This window comes from Anomaloglossus baeobatrachus, chromosome 10 (genome assembly GCF_048569485.1).
Source record: "Anomaloglossus baeobatrachus isolate aAnoBae1 chromosome 10, aAnoBae1.hap1, whole genome shotgun sequence".
In the NCBI taxonomy this organism is placed as follows: domain Eukaryota; kingdom Metazoa; phylum Chordata; class Amphibia; order Anura; family Aromobatidae; genus Anomaloglossus; species Anomaloglossus baeobatrachus.
In genome coordinates this window covers 195,893,999-195,909,432 of record NC_134362.1, presented here as the reverse complement: position 1 = coordinate 195,909,432, position 15,434 = coordinate 195,893,999, and the positions used below count along the sequence as shown (strand labels likewise).

The 15,434-nt window shown below is 42.5% G+C and overlaps 1 long non-coding RNA gene across 1 annotated transcript in view; it reads left to right on the top strand.

The window, feature by feature from the left end:
- The window catches only part of LOC142254207 (uncharacterized), a 155,996-nt gene extending 142,836 nt beyond the window's left edge, over positions 1-13,160 (top strand). Inside the window, exon 3 of the long non-coding RNA XR_012727207.1 lies at positions 12,925-13,160. This is a non-coding gene — a long non-coding RNA (uncharacterized LOC142254207). The remainder of the gene's footprint in view (positions 1-12,924) is intronic.
- Positions 13,161-15,434: the final 2,274 nt, after the last annotated feature.

Sequence of the window (15,434 nt, the reverse complement as noted above, 5' to 3'; positions counted from 1 at the left end):
TCCATCTACCTTGGTATTGTCCCCATCATCTTCACCTTCCATCTACCTTGGTATTGTCCCCATCATCTTCACCTTCCATCTACCTCAGTATTGTCCCCATCCTCATCACCTTCCATCTACCTTGGTATCATCCCCCATCATCATCACCTTCCATCTACCTTGGTATTGTCCCCATCATCATCACCTTCCATCTACCTTGGTATTGTCCCCATCATCTTCACCTTCCATCTACCTCAGTATTGTCCCCATCCTCTTCACCTTCCATCTACCTTGGTATTGTCCCCATCATCTTCACCTTCCATCTACCTCAGTATTGTCCCCATCATCTTCACCTTCCATCTACCTTGGTATCATCCCCCATCATCTTCACCTTCCATCTACCTTGGTATCATCCTCCATCATCTTCACCTTCCATCTACCTTGGTATCGTCCCCCATCATCTTCACCTTCCATCTACCTTGGTATCGTCCCCCATTATCTTCACCTTCCATCTACCTTGGTATCGTCCCCCATCATCTTCACCTTCCATCTACCTTGGTTTTGTCCCCACCATCTTCACCTTCCATCTACCTTGGTATCGTCCTCCAAAATCTTCACATTCCATCTACCTTGGTATCGTCCCCCATCATCTTCACCTTCCATCTACCTTGGTATCGTCCTCCAAAATCTTCACATTCCATCTACCTTGGTATCATTGGTGATCAGTGCAGGAAGACTCTGGTGTCGACCCACAGACTTAGGCAGGCTAGCAAGAGCTAATCTCTGTTGGGCTGCTTATGATCACTTGCTGTGGGGCAGCCAGTCATGTTCTTGCTGCCTTCCTGCTCTTGTTTTTCTCTTTTTATTTCTTACTGTTTGTTCCTGTGAGTTTCCAGTGTGTCTGAATTTTGTGCAAGGACTGGGGGATCCTATACTCTCCCTCATGCTAGGGGACCCTCAGTTATATGTAGTAGTAGCAACAAATCCAGCTCACCATTTCTGTATCCACTCTCTGTTCAGATCCCGGACAAAGGCCCTGGCACATCCTGATAATCGATAAGTAAAACAAGCACGTCGAGCTCAAATGAACAGTTTCTTCTTTATTTCTTGAGATTTTCAAGTGCACGGGACATTAAAATTTTCACAAGGCTACTATAATGGCATATGCATCAACGCATTTCTGGTGTGTATCCACCCTTAATGGAAACACACCAGAAATGTGTTAATGCATGCGCCATTATAGCGGCTTCCTTGTGTAAATTTTGATGTCTCGTGTACTTGAAATTCTCAAGAAATAAAGGAGAAACTTTTCATTTTAGCTGGTTTTTCCTGTTTTACTTGACCCTCGGTTATCCCTAACCTCACAGTTACCCCTAATGGTCGAGATGCCTGAATATTCTCCTGAACAGATCTAATCTGTTACCTTTCCCCCCAGAGGAAGGGGCAGGACTGTGATGGTAATACAGATTAAGACAGACCAGGTAACAGATTAGATCTGGTCAGGAGAATATTCAGGCATTGGACTCTAGCATCTCCACCATTAGGGGTAACTCTGAGGTTAGGGATAATCAAGGGTCCCCTAGCATGAAGAATAGCATAGGAGCCTCTATCCCTTTGCTGGGAGGAAAGGTAACAGATTAGATCTTTTCAGGAGAATATCCAGTCACCGGACTCTGGCATCTCCACTATTAGTGGTAACTGTGAGGTTAGGGATAACATAGGGTCCCCTAGCATGCGGGACAGTATAGAAGCCCTCTGTCCCTTGCAATCCTGCAGTCACAGTGACAGTATAAAAATCTAGTAGTATTAGGCAAGTGAGCGTGAATAGCGGGATAGGGGATCACTGAGACCCCGACTGTTTTCAAGAATTGGGTTGTGAAGAGCCCTGTGTGAATGGAGCCGAGGTCAATCATGGACACTGCTCCATTCACTCTTAGTGCGACGCCGGACATAGCTGAGCTCTGTGTTGTTCTATGGCACCCTCATATGAATGAATGGAGGGGCAATGCTCCTTCACAGGGGGTTCTCCCGATTTTTGAGATCAGTGGGGTCCTAGAGGTTGGACCCCCAGTGATTGAGGAATTGCCATGTATCCAATGGATTAGGGATACTAAACTTGAGCACTTGATTTAACTGAGAATCCTTCAGTGAGCTCATTCTATAAATAGTCCATATCATTTAATGTCTTGAATCAGAAGTCCTGTCTTGCATTGTTCACTATTCTATCGAAACTCTGTTATACTATAAACCTATAATATAATAATTTGCTTCCAATTTATAAACCAGCATTGTGTTCAGAATAAATATTTGATTTTTCTTCTGCAGGAAATAAGATCTGTGTTTTGTAAATATTTAATTCCCAAAAAGAATCCCCCGAAGTGCGGATGTTTCTATCCTGATATTGGACCTGACTGTAATATATTCTATACACATAGAACAGAAGTTTGGGGGGATTTTCCCTTGTGGCAGTTTTTGCAAAACTTTTGTGCAACTTTGTCCTTGATACTTGCAGATCCATTCACTACAGAAACAATCCCATTCACATTTATTGGAGGGGACATTGAAACCCTCCAGAAATCAAAACGAATATATTAAATTTTACCTGGTGCGGGGCAAAGACTGCCTAAAGAATTTAGGGTTTGATTCGTTATTCCATTTAGGGTTTTTTTTAGTCTCTGTTTGTGCTTTTCATTTGCACCAATTTTTTCTTTTAATTTGCTCTTTTTTGAACCGCACCCAGGCCCTGGAGACTAACAGGGACCCAAGGATCCATTTACCCTTTAAGAAAAGACTGTATTAATAATGGCCAGTGGTCATTGGTGGCTGGCACGATGAATAAGGAGAGCCGGGGTCCAGGGTTCCTAGACAGGCCCTCAGACTAGGGGGAACCTAGCTATCTGTTATCTCAGAGTTACCTCAGAAGGTGAGGATGTCTGAGCCGCCTTCCTGACCCTGCTCTGGACCAGCCCTGATCTTATACCTCCTCTCCTAGACTGGCCCTCAGACTTGGGGGACCATAGCTATCCCTTATCTCAGAGTTACCTCAGAAGATGAGGATGTCTGAACCACCTCTCTGACCCTCCTGTGGACCAGCCCTGATCTTACACCTGCCTTCCTAGACTGGCCCTCAGACTAGTGGGGTCCTAGCTCTCCCTTATCTGAGTTACCTCTGAAGGTGAGGATGTCTGAGCCGCCTTCCTGACCCTGCTGCTGACCAGCCCTTATCTTTATACCCAATCCCCTCCTATCACAGGGGAGACACGGGACAGGAGTGGGATGAAACCAACAGAGATAGAAAAAAAAGTGGAAACCAAAACTCTATCTTACAGCATGTTCTCACAAAGGTATAAGACAATAAGCGGTAAGGAGGAAAATAGGATCGGTAAGGAAACAACAACAAAACGACGAAAGGATTCCACAACAATTCAAAGTACCACACAATATAATTACAAGCAGGACTGGGACACAACAGCACACAGACCAACACAGCAATACACTATAGACTGCATAGGAAGACCAATTCCTCCATCTTAAAAAGGCGGAGAGTAACTGTGATAGGTCTGCAGCAACATGTGATCCCAGAAACCAGCGGAGACAGACGGCAAAGGGCTCCTGTGCAAAAAAATATATGGGCCCTTTGCAATCCAAGAGCTTATCATAATGCACAATTGCACCTGCTTTGGACGTAGAAATGGGGCCCCCCAAACGCTTAGGACTTTGGTTGCACCAGTGATATGTGCGCTCCTGATCCCAGAGGTAAACAGCAGGTCAATAGAGTTTAACTCTTGCTAGCCTGACCATTAATGAGCACACAGCTGGTCAACACCCGTAGCTGCCTGTGTAACTCAGAAACACCAGAAAAACCAAAGTGTAGAGTGTCAGAATCTGTAATGTGAACTTGGCAATAAAAATAAGAGCAGGGAGGATAAAACAACTCCAAGCACTGCACAATACAATCCCCAGCAGGACAGGGACACAACAACACACACACCAACACAGCAAAAGCTATAGTCAGCATGGGAAGACAGATTCCACCATCTTAAAAGGAGAGGAGTAACTGTGATGGGTTTCCAACATCATGTGATCCCAGACACTGGCAGACATAGACAGAAAAGGGCCCTTGTGCAATAAATATAAATGGGCCCTTTGCAATCTTAAAAGAGCTTATAATGCAAAATTGAACCTGCATTGGAGGTACAAATGGGGCCCCCCAAACTCTTGGGAATTTGGTCCTGATCCCAGAGGTAAACAGCAGGTCAGTAGAGTTTAACTCTTGCTAGCCTGACCATTAATGAGCACACAGCTGGTCAACGCCCGAGGCTGCCTGTGTAACTAAGATACACCAGAGAAACCATAGTGTAGAGTGTCAGAATCTGTAATGTGAACTTGGCAATAAAAATAAGAGCAGGGAGGAAACAACAACTAGATGACGGGAGAACTCAACAACAAAGCCAAGAACCACGAAATACAATCCCCAGCAGGACAGGGACACAACAGCACACAGACCAACACAGCAAAAGCTATAGTCGGCATGGGAAGACAGATTCCACCATCTTAAAAAGGCAAAGAGTAACTGTAGTGGGTTTCCAACAACATGTGATCCCAGAGACTAGCGGACATAGACAGAAAAGGGTTCTTGTGCAAGAAATATACAGTATATGGGCCTTTGCAATCCAGGAGCTTATTATAATGCACAATTGAACCTGCGTTGGAGGTAGAGATGGGGCCCCCCAAACACTTAGGACTTCGGTTGCACCCGTGATATGTCCGCTTCTGATCCCAGAAGTAAACAGCAGGTTAGTAGAGTTTAACTCTTCCTAGCCTGACCATTAATGAGCACACAGCTGGTGAACACCTGAGGCTGCCTGTGTAACTCAGAAACACCTGAGAAACCATAGTGTAGAGTGGCAAGAAAAATAAGAGCAGGGAGGAAACAACAACTCCAAGCACCACGCAATACAATCCCCAGCAGGACAGGGACACAACAGCACACAGACCAACACAGCAAAAGCTATAGTCGGCGTGAAGGACTGGGACACAGCAGCACACAGACCAACACAGCAAAATCTATAGTCGGCGTGAAGGACAGGGACACAGCAGCACACAGACCAACACAGCAAAAGCTATAGTCGTCGTGAAGGACTGGGACACAGCAGCACACAGACCAACACAGCAAAGCTATTGTCGGCGTGAAGGACTGGGACACAGCAGCACACAGACCAACACAGCAAAGCTATAGTCGGTGTGAAGGACTGGGACACAGCAGCACACAGACCAACACAGCAAAAGCTATAGTCGGCGTGAAGGACTGGGACACAGCAGCACACAGACCAACACAGCAAAAGCTATAGTCGGTGTGAAGGACTGGGACACAACAGCACACAGACCAACACAGCAAAGCTATAGTCGGTGTGAAGGACTGGGACACAGCAGCACACAGACCAACACAGCAAAAGCTATAGTCGGCGTGAAGGACTGGGACACAGCAGCACACAGACCAACACAGCAAAAGCTATAGTCGGTGTGAAGGACTGGGACACAACAGCACACAGACCAACACAGCAAAAGCTATAGTCAGCGTGAAGGACTGGGACACAGCAGCACACAGACCAACACAGCAAAACTATAGTCGGCGTGAAGGACTGGGACACAACAGCACACAGACCAACACAGCAAAAGCTATAGTCGGCGTGAAGGACTGGGACACAGCAGCACACAGACCAACACAGCAAAGCTATAGTCGTCGTGAAGGACTGGGACACAACAGCACACCGACCAACACAGCAAAAGCTATAGTCGTCGTGAAGGACTGGGACACAGCAGCACACAGACCAACACAGCAAAAGCTATAGTCGGCATGAAGGACTGGGACACAGCAGCACACAGACCAACACAGCAAAAGCTATAGTCGGCATGAAGGACTGGGACACAGCAGCACACAGACCAACACAGCAAAAGCTATAGTCGGCATGAAGGACTGGGACACAGCAGCACACAGACCAACACAGCAAAAGCTATAGTCGGCATGGGAAGACAGATTCCACCATCTTAAAAGGTGAGGAGTACCTGTGATGGGTTTCCAATACCGTGATCTCAGACACTGGCACTATGCTACAGTTCTAGGCGGATAACAGCGGACAATAGTTTGCATCTCGTCTCCAATTGCTATTCAAGTGAATACAGTTTAATATTTCACATCCATTTTCAGGGAAACTACAAAGACGGAGAATTGTTGGGTGTACTCTAAAGACGCCAATCTAAGGCGGGAGTGGAGTCGTCTGTAGTTGTACGACGTCTTCACAATGGCCATGTTTAATTGAGCATGGGCGGTAGACTGAGTGAAAGCCAAACGCCCATACTCTCAGATCTAACAAGTCGGACTGAATGCAGGAAATCACATTTAGGCTCCTCCGTATCGCACGTGCCAAGTGACTGTGACAAGAGAGCGCGGCTGTCAGAGCTTTCTTTTTTTCCCTTTTCTTCGTGCTTATGAATTAGGATGTCAAACCCCTGCAGGAGAAAAGCTTATCTGCATGAGCGGATCCTGAAAGGACCAAACACATGAAAAAAGGAGCGCGTCCATTAATTCAGAAGCCGACTTGACAAGTGATTTCCATATCACTTATTGGAATCTAATCCCCAAAGTGGGGACTTTGAAAGGGAAATGGAGGTGTCACTTCTAATGATGCGTGCGGAGCGCGCCGGCCGGAGAGGAGACACCGCAACATCCGTTCCGCAAATCAGAAGGGAAAGAAGCTTGTCTGCCGGATTTAGGAAGGAAGGATGGAAAATAATGGGGGCAAAATAGAGTCGGAGATAAAGGGTTTTGCTCAAGATACTTGGGAATATGTCAAAGGGTCTTACTATGTTGACACCCCCACCTCCCCCCGACGTCAACGAATAGGGCTACGAAGATGGATAGTGGCATACGTTTTTGTATACCGCTTTCAAAAATCTTTGCCTATATAGCCCACAATTGCCAAATGTGTCAGAAACTTTTAGAAAGAGGAACTCTGGAGCAAAAAATACCCTGTAATACGTGAAACACTGGGAACGTCAATGGGTAAAAATCCTCTGTAATATCCACCATGTAAGGCTTTGTGGGTGTCATGCGATGTTCGGCTCTGCACAATCCTGCTGGTACAATGGCGTCAGATTCTGTTCACACTATAGAGTCTGACAAGCAACCTGCGGCTTCTACATTGTTCAGCCAGAGCCGGGCATCGGCTGATTCAGGTTCACTGGTCTGCAGCTCTGCAGGAGTTAATCTCTGTAGACTTGGTGAGCAGGACCTAAATGCTGAGGATGCTGATTGCCACAAGCAGCTGTCTCCTCCCTATTTGAAGCACGGCTTCTTTCCTGTATGTGCCGTTCACACTACAGAGTCTGACAAGCAACCTGAGGCTTTTGGATTGTTCAGCTTTAGCCAGGCGTCGGCTGGTTCAGCTAGAGTCGGGTGTCGGCTGGTTCAGGTTCACTGGTCTGAAGCTCTGCAGGAGTTAATCCCTGTAGGATCAGGGAGCAGGACCTAAATACTGAACCAGCCAGAGCTGGACGTCGGCTGATTCAGGTTCACTGGTCTTAAGCTCTGCAGGAGTTAATCCCTGCAGACTTGGTGAGCAGGACCTAAATGCTCAGGTTGCTTATTGCCAAGTGCAGCTGTCCCCTTCCTATTTAAAGCACAGCTTCCTTCCAGTATGCACCGATGATAGCTTCTGTAATCCCGGTCTTGGTGTTTCTCCAGTTCATGGTGATTCGTGCTGCACTTGTGAGTGGTGTGAGGATTCCCCTGTTGTGCCTTACTTCCTGGTTTCGTTACTCCCCAGTACACATATTGTCTCTCCTGCGTGTTTTGAGTGCTGTGTGTATAAATTTCAGTTCTCCCTTGTCCATATCGTTTTGTGGGGGTTTGTCTTTGTGTTTCCTGGCCTACACCGAGGGTCGGGGAGATGGGAAAGTAAGATCAGGGCTCGGACAGGAATTAGGGCAATGCTAGGGGCTCAGACCTGGCTACCATCAAACCTACCTCTGCGATAAGGGATAGCGCAGGGTTGCAAGTCTGAGGGCCAGCCTAAGGTCCCCTGTCCTTTCTCCATATACCCTGTGACAGTGGGCGCAAAGTATTTTTTCAGGGTGGAAACTGAAATTATTTTTTAAGAATTTTGAGATTTGCAAAGAGTGTTTGGCGACTTTACGCTCCGTTTCTTCTCCAAAAACTCCTTGAAAGACTCTATGTGCATCTAGCCAAAATTGTAATGGTGTGATATTGTGGTTTGTGTATCATTTTGTATAGGTTCGTATTTTAGGCGTGTTGCTCTGTTCATTCTATGTATTTATTTGTCCTGTCTGCAGGTTAATAACCCCCTGCAGTGCTTCTGTCCCTTGGTGTGGGGGAGGGGGCCTGGATTCCACCCAAACTCTCTGCTTACTGGGGGGATTATTTAGTCTGGCTGAGAAGGACAAGAAACAAGTGTGAAGATTCATCCTCTGGGGAAGAAGCTGCAGCTACAGGCAGCACCCCAGAGAACCGTTGCGAAACCCCGATTTCCTTGGAAAAGGACTGTGAATAATCTTCTGGACATTTATGCCATTACTGGACTACTTTACCCTCTGTGTGGTGGATTATTTTATGGACCTTCTGGACTGCATGGAATAAATGTTCTTTGGATTGTTCAGTCATCTCTCTGTTGATATTGGAGAAGGTACCCCGTGACAGACGTGCTCTCCTTTTTGCTAATGTTGTAATTGGACGCTGTCGCACTAAAATCCACAGCAAATTCACGATGTATAAAGATTTTTTATAGATGGTTACTATGACCACATCAAATTTAAATTCTCAGGTTAGAGAGGTGAAAAAGATCCCTAGAGACAAATACTACAAGTATCAAACATCTTAATACTGCTGTTTGTTTTTTTTGCTGTTTGGTGGTTTGTGGTGCAAGAAAAATGACAGGACAATAGAAATGATTCAAGGGAAGAAAAAAAGGAAATACATAATAGTAAAACCAAAGTTTTTTTTTTAATTTTATTTAGTAAAATAAAGTTTTTTCTGTATTGTCAGTATTCTCAGACACATTTTCTTTATTTTTATAAACTTATTTAAGTGCATTTGTAGTACTTGAATCCACCAAAAATGAACACCATATGGCGCGTACAATTTAGGAACAAAATGTGTAAAGTCGCTTTTCTTTCCTTCTCTAGATCTACCGTCTGTAATATTTTTTGCGCTTTTTTTTTTTCTTTCCATATTTTAGAGGAATAAATAACAAAGCTGCTAAAAATAAGTTGCAAAATAAGGAGAAATGGGCCGTAATTTTTTTTTTTATTTTTCCGTCAATCTTGCTATATAAGGGCTTTTTTTTGCAGGACAAGCTGTACTTTTAAAAGAAATCATGAGTTTTACCATACAGTCTACTGGAAATCAGCAAAAAAAATTTCAAGTGCGGAAAAACTGCAAAAAAAAAAGTGTGATTGCACAATCGTTTTTGAGATATTTTATTCACCGTGTTCACTATATGGTAAAACTGATGTGTTGGTGCGATGTCTCAAGTCGGTACGAGTTTGTAGACACCAAACATGCATAGGTTTACTTTTAGCTAATAAGTTAAAAAAATTCACAATTTTGTCCAAAAAAGTGGCGCACTTTTAGCGCCATATTCCAAAACCCGTAGCGTTTTCATTTTTCAGGATCTATGACTCCGTGATGGCTTATTTTTTGCGTCTCGAGCTGACGTTTTTAACAGTAACATTTTTGTGCAGATTATTGGCAGATTTTTTGCATTTTGCGCTAAATTTGTGGTGACCAAAAAACAAAATTTTGGCGTTTAGAATTTTTGTATATTTTTTATTTTTTTAACCGTTTTTAATTTTCAGTGGGTCGAATGGGGGATGGTTTGAATTTGTATTGTTTATTAATTTTTTTTTAAACCTTTTAACTTTTATTTTTTATTTTACCAGGTCCCCTAGGGGACTATAACGATCAGCAGTCTGATCGCTCTTCCATTTCTATAGCTACCCAGTACAGTCATGTGTCGTGAAAAGGTTAAGTGGTAGTAAAGGCTAGGGGGCTGCAAAAGGAAGGAAATTCAGGATTAAGCAGGACAATTATACTGTCACCCTGCTTCTGGGTCCACTCGTTAAATCTTATGAATATTCACTGCTTCCCCCACCGACCCTCTGTGACAGCATCTGTGATTGGTTGCTGTCAGAGTGTGCCCCCACCCTCTTTGCTGGCATCTGTAATTGGGGATCCAGACAGCTAGTGTGAAGGCAACCAAAGTGGAGTGTAAAAATAAATAAGCAGCGCTTTATCTATGCTGTGCATCAGAACATGGGGGACCCCACTTGTTTTTTTTTTTAAATTCCTTAAATAAATAATGGAAAAAAAATGGCTTAGGGTCCCCCCAATTTTGATACTCAACCAAGATAAAGCAGACAGCTGGGGACTGGTATTCTCAGGTTGGGGAGGCCCATGGTTATTGAGCCCTTCCCAACATAAAAATAGCTGCCCGCAGTCACCTGGGATTGTCACATCCATTAGATGCACCAGTTCCGCCCTTTAACCACGTCATCCGAGAAACCTTGATGGAAAACTTAACAGAAGCCCAAAATGCAGTTTAGACCATTACTGGAGGGTCCCGGCTAATATCTGTACATGGTCTTCTATGGTTGATGATACTTTGTCATACTTGATCATATAGTTTTTGTGCTGTTGAACCATCCTGAGTGTTATTTTTGCTTTTTCTGAAGTGTTCTCCATTGGGTGGATGATAACGCACAGTGACAGGTGAGCAGTACCTGGAATTGCAGCTGGTCCTAATAAGCGTGATGTGCGGACCCAGGACTGGGGCTTTCTTTACAAGTGGTTTTCATTAATGCTGCCATCCCTTCTTGGCTGTTTGATCATGTTGTTCAGCTTCAGTGATTGTGTCAGGAGTGACATTTGCTCTGACCCAGTTTTCTGGTGACATTTTGCAAGCAGCTTGGTCTATATGTAATAAAAAAGGTAAAATGTAAATGGACCAAATCTAATAACTGGTTAAGAAAAATTTAAGCTTTAAACCTTCCCTGTAGTTCTTAAATCTTATACCTAGGGGGCAGTATTATAGTAGTTATATTCTTGTACATAGGGGCAGTATTATAGTAGTTATATTCTTGTACATAGGGGCAGTATTATAGTAGTTATGTTCTTGTACATAGGAGCAGTATTATAGTAGTTATATTCTTGTACATAGAAGCAGTATTATAGTAGTTATATTCTTGTACATAGGGGGCAGTATTATAGTAGTTATATTCTTGTACATAGGGGCAGTATTATAGTAGTTATATTCTTGTACATAGGGGCAGTATTATAGTAGTTATATTCTTGTACATAGGGGCAGTATTATAGTAGTTATATTCTTGTACATAGGGGCAGTATTATAGTAGTTATGTTCTTGTACATAGGGGGCAGTATTATAGTAGTTATATTCTTGCACATAGGGGGCAGTATTATAATAGTTATATTCTTGTACATAGGGGGCAGTAGTATAGTAGTTATATTCTTGTACATAGGGGCAGTATTATAGTAGTTATATTCTTGTACATAGGGGGCAGTATTATAGTAGTTATATTCTTGTACATAGGGGGCAGTATTATAGTAGTTATATTCTTGTACATAGGAGCAGTATTATAGCAGTTATATTCTTGTACATAGGAGCAGTATTATAGTAGTTATATTCTTGTACATGGGGCAGTATTATAGTAGTTATATTCTTGTACATGGGAGCAGTATTATAGTAGTTATATTCTTGTACATAGGGGGCAGTATTATAGTAGTTATATTCTTGTACATAGGGGCAGTATTATAGTAGTTATATTCTTATACATAGGGGCAGTATTATAGTAGTTATATTCTTGTACATAGGGGCAGTATTATAGTAGTTACGGTATATTCTTGTACATAGAGGGGAGTATAATAGTAGTTATATTCTTGTACATAGAGGGCAGTATTATAGTAGTTATATTCTTGTACATAGGGGGCAGTATTATAGTAGTTATATTCTTATACATAGGGGGCAGTATTATAGTAGTTATATTCTTGCACATAGGGGGCAGTATTATAGTAGTTATATTCTTGTACATAGGGGGCAGTATTATAGTAGTTATATTCTTGTACATAGGAGCAGTATTATAGCAGTTATATTCTTGTACATAGGAGCAGTATTATAGTAGTTATATTCTTGTACATGGGGCAGTATTATAGTAGTTATATTCTTGTACATGGGAGCAGTATTATAGTAGTTATATTCTTGTACATAGGGGGCAGTATTATAGTAGTTATATTCTTGTACATAGGGGCAGTATTATAGTAGTTATATTCTTATACATAGGGGCAGTATTATAGTAGTTATATTCTTGTACATAGGGGCAGTATTATAGTAGTTACGGTATATTCTTGTACATAGAGGGGAGTATAATAGTAGTTATATTCTTGTACATAGGGGCAGTATTATAGTAGTTATATTCTTGTACATGGGAGCAGTATTATAGTAGTTATATTCTTGTACATAGAGGGGAGTATAATAGTAGTTATATTCTTGTACATAGGGGGCAATATTATAGTAGTTATATTCTTGTACATAGGAGCAGTATTATAGTAGTTATATTCTCGTACATAGGGGCAGTATTATAGTAGTTATATTCTTGTACATAGGGGCAGTATTATAGTAGTTATATTCTAGTACATAGGAGCAGTATTATAGTAGTTATATTCTTGTACATAGGGGGCAGTATTATAGTAGTTATATTCTTGTACATAGGGGGCAGTATTATAGTAGTTATATTCTTGTACATAGGAGTAGTATTATAGTAGTTATATTGTTAGTGAAAACTTGATGCTCATATAACTTTTGTGGACATTTCGCAGCGATTTTTTTTAGAGCTCATGTTTTTCTTTTTTTGCAGGTGTGGCCCTGCGGAGCCCAAAAGTGGGAAACAAAAATGAGAAGATGAAAGCTGCTAACCCCGTGGAGGTTGCTGGCATGGTTTATTTTCCTGGATCAATGCGGGATTGATTTGAGAGGAATAATTATGAGGCTGACGTACATGTTTTCCTTCATCTTACTGTTTGGAGTCACCGGTCTCGTCGTTTTTATCCACTTACAAGATCCTGTAGAAATGGTCACACAACAAGGACTGGCAGCAGGTGGGAGACTTATTGTTTTATCTCTCTCTTATTGAAACAAATGTCCTGATATATAAATAATATAAATATATAATACATTATATATATATATATATATATATATATATATATATTCTATATATATATATATATATTATATATATATTATATATATATTCTATATATATTATATATATATTCTATATATATATATATATATATATATATAAATAGATATATTCTATATATATTATATATATATAAATAGATATATATATTATATATATATATATTTATTTTATTTTTTTTTACCCTAGCTGATAATGTATTGATTTAAATTAGAGCGGTGTAATACCTGTCTTCCCCTCTAGGGGAGCTGCAGGGCAGGAAAGGTGAACACTTGTTTCCAGATTACAGATGATTGATAGCTGAGCCAAGTAGTGATAATTTCATTTTTTGGGGGCCATTTAACAAAGTAGAAAGCGGACGAACCCTTTAATAAGTGTGTTCTTGACGTAGTCAATGGCTGCTTAATCTGATGACTTATTGAAAAGGCAAACAGCCAATATCCAGAAATTTGCAGTTCACCATCATACATTAAAGTAGGGGTCAGCCACATTCATAAACGCCAGCTGAGTACAACTCCCAACATTCCCTGATGGCCACAAGCTAAAAATTGACTAGAAATGCATGCTGGGAGTTATTGTTTTCTAATATCTGGTGTGCCACATGTTGCTGATTCCTTCCCTGAAGGCTTGTTCTGCAGAGGTACCATCCCATTGACTCTATCTTCCTGCCCTATAAGTATCACACTATTATATGCCACAAGCTGCAGCAGTATGATGAGGCCGTGGAGTGGTGACCTCATCAAGCTGCTGCACACTTTGCTGCAGGATTGTGCATGTGCACCCTGTTGTGCTCCATTGACCCTGTCTACAGCACATGGCTAATTTGCATGTGATGCTCTTCAAGGGCTTTGCATGCAAATTAGCCATGTGTAGTGGCCAAAATGACATGCCAGGCTCCTCTGCTGCGGCTGTGAATGGGGCCCAGTGAAGATTGGGGCCCCGCAGGGCCCAGAGCTTAATTAGGCTAAGTTATTACCCCTGGCCCTGTCCTGGACCCCCTCTTCATCGGGCCCCATACACCAGTGATAGTTGTCATGCCCTGATAGCGGCCCTGATGCCATTATGTCCACAAGGAGGCTCAGGATGAGCACAACTATGCAACATATAGAAAGCCATTTTTTTCAATGGCACAGTCAGTACAACAATGGCTTTTTGCAGGAGAGCGCTCAGTGGTTTTTCCTTACCTCAGGCGTGAATACTTATGCATTCATGGTTTGGCCACAGGCAGATGTCATCTCATTGTCGAGGTCTGCGCCGCAAATGTTGTTCAAAGCTTCGCGTACAGTTTTTATAATGTAATATATATGCAAATGATCGCTAAATGAAATAAAACCCAAACTGATGCCATTCGATACGGAATACAAAATAACCGCTCCGATGCGAGTGGCCTCCCGCCGAAACTAATTTTTACCTCCTAAGGTTCTCCTAATAACCCACCAGCCGAACAATTTGTCGCTAGCAATTTATACATGAATTCCCAGGGATTTTCAGGATCTCGGGGCACGATGCAAAGCGAAGTTAGCGGAGACAAATTTTTTCTTTGGCCGGATCTTGTAAAACACGAAGCGGTTCAGTGACCGGTGCAGAGTTGGCGCCATCCAGGGAAATCCGAGTGATGGGAACAGCTCCCTCTAGTGGCCGCCGTGTCACGGAAAGTTTTGGTATTCAACTTTATGTTTCGAGGGATGGATTGTGTCCTCACTATCAGGATAATGCTTTGTGATTTATTTTCTTTGAAGTTTGAGACATTTTACAAACTGGGAGATAAAGAGAAGGTGCCTCTTGGTCTGAGGCTGTAGATGAGAAAGAATCAGGGACATGATGGACGCTGTTGTCAATTCATTACAAGCAGATGTTCCTCTGTGGGTGAGCACCACTCAGTGTCGTAAGACCACACCGTTGCTATGTGGCCCAGGGGGTGCAGTGCCAGCGTCAGCACCGCCCTTCCCCCAACCTCCCGTAAGGTGTGCGTTATTATATATGGAAGACAACAGGATGCATTATACTATATGGAGAGCTATGGGGGGGTGCATTATGTTATATGGAATACTGTGGTGGTGCATTATATATACCATACACTATATGATATACAATATGTGATTATGTGGCGCCCTAGGACCTGGTCGCCACAACAGCATTGCCCTCCCAAAGGGTTAATGCTG